Source organism: Acyrthosiphon pisum, chromosome A3, assembly GCF_005508785.2.
Source record: "Acyrthosiphon pisum isolate AL4f chromosome A3, pea_aphid_22Mar2018_4r6ur, whole genome shotgun sequence".
NCBI classification, from domain to species: domain Eukaryota; kingdom Metazoa; phylum Arthropoda; class Insecta; order Hemiptera; family Aphididae; genus Acyrthosiphon; species Acyrthosiphon pisum.
Genome location: NC_042496.1, coordinates 31,829,028 through 31,831,563, shown reverse-complemented (window position 1 = coordinate 31,831,563; position 2,536 = coordinate 31,829,028).

Here is a 2,536-nt window from a genome sequence, read left to right as displayed (position 1 = left end):
GTGTGAACAAAGCTATACACGTGTTGCTAACCAACCGTACCAACCATACCAACCGTAACCCCTACAACAGCTAATGGTCATAGTTTCCAGGCCCGCGGACCCTAGACGAATAAAAAAATGAAAATAAAAAAAAATATTTTATTTAAACCGTAATATTATATAAATTGAAAAAATTGAAATACAAAAACATGCACACAAAAGACAAAACACATCAGTCTGTATTGATTAGAAATATCAAGAGTACAATAAGTACCACGATGCGTATTACGAATGTTTAGGTAATAGGTAGATACTGTTTGAACTTGGACAATATTGTCATCATACTCTATAAATTAATGAAAATTGTTATTTTATTCTGGTAGGTAATTACAATGTCTACCCTTTGTGGTGCATTAATAAAAATTGAGTAAAAAGTTTTTGATACAAATATAATTGAACAAAATATATTGATTAGGTAGGTATATTCGGTATGTACATATATTATAATTAGTTAGTAAACAAATTAATGCAATAAATATTCAATTTTTTGTTAGTTCTATAAAAATAAAATCAATTTAGTAGGTATGGTTGTAAAAAAGGCTTTTTTTCAAATGTTGGTTTATTAAAATCATTAAATACAATTCTGCTTTTACATATTATACGATGAGATTTATAGATTGGTTTATTCTTTCTATCAATCATCATAATATTATGTATAATAACAGTTCTATCAGTGTAATGGTAATCAATAAGTTACTATAATTATAACGTTAAATGATTATCTCACGATGCTATTGAATTAACAATAATAATGGATAAATTAAAATATTTTATTAAAAATTGCAGATTTTTTTTTTATTTCCAAATTTAATTATGTGATTATTAAAATAATATTCGTCCAGCTTATATCTCCATTAAACATTTCTGAATGATTTCGTAGTCCGAGTGCATTGTTCATTTGGAAGAAAAATTATTATTCATAGTGGTCTACTGGTCTATACATATTTAAACTGAATTATTTGTAACTTATTTCAATGAAAATGTACGTTACTATTAGTCATTAAAATTATGTAATATATTACAGACTCTTATAGGCTTATAATAGGTACAATTTTATATTGTAACAACTCTGTCAGCAAATGCAATAATTAGATTAGTCATAAATATTTGTATTAAACGGTTCACATTACATAATATTTATTACAATTTAGACAATTAGGTATCTATATTATATAATTGTCTATTGACAATAGTTAATAAAATAATTGGTATTCGATGACCAACGTCATCATGATTCGTATAATAATTTTCTATGTTAATGTGTTGGAATCAAATAGCAAATAGTAAGTACTTAAATACTTTTTGTTGTATATCAAAGTATAATAATTAAAGAAAATGAACCACAGATTCACTACGAAGGTTATTGCCTATAAAACCAACACATTGCATAGTTTAAATACCGTAAACTAAATAATATGAGACATTGATTTATATGCCCTAAAAAATATAAAAAATGCCCTTAAAAAGTATTATTGATCTAAACAATTTGCATTTAATCCGTGCCCTACTTATAAAAATTTTGCCTTGAAAAAAACCATATATGTATAAAAAAATGTATGTAATACTATATTATAATTATGTAAACAAATTAAATAAAAGTTTTCTTTTTTCTTCCATAATATTATAGTCTTAATAAATCATTATAAACTAAATTGCTTTATCTTTATACATAGAAAGGTTCAAAAAAGTTAATTTAGTGTAATGTAATTTACGTGGAAGCAACAATATAATGGGTACTCGGTGAATCATTAATTATAAGACATCTTACGAAATTCACTTATCGTGAATTAGTTTTTTACAAAAATGATTATCTTGAAAATGACCGTTTTAATATTATTATAACCTATTAACTAAAAGAAAATAAGAAATACAGCGTAATACATCTACATTACATTTATTTATGATATAGATATTATTACATTAAGGTGAGTTTTCGTTTAAAAATTGGATAACATAAACGACCACAATGACATGCGATTTCAGTCGACACCGTATATTAAAATTATTCTCAGATGTAAAAAAAAAACGTAACACATGGATTAGAGAGCTTAAAAAGCTATGCGAGGATTAGTGAGTAAGTTATGAGTAACCGAGTAGGTAACCTGCGCAAAATATTACAATTTATAATATTATTATTGTTCATATCTCGCATGAAAGTTGCTTAAAAATTAAATAACTATCGTAATAAAACGAATAGATAAACACAGATAGGTATTATTCTTAGCTCTAAGTTTGAATGTTTGATAATAGGTACATTTCACTCTAATATTAAAACTAAGAACAGGGAATGGGTTTTGATGGATGCAAATTTGCTACCTATGCTGTAATAATATACGCCTGTAAGGTGCGGAGACAACACTGCATGCAGACGTGACGTCCTCTTAATATTATTATTATATAGCCTTAAGAGGACGCCACAGCCCACTTAAGGGGTTTAATACATGATAGTTAAATGCAGTTTAAAACCCTTTTGTGGGCTAACGCAACTTTAAAGTCT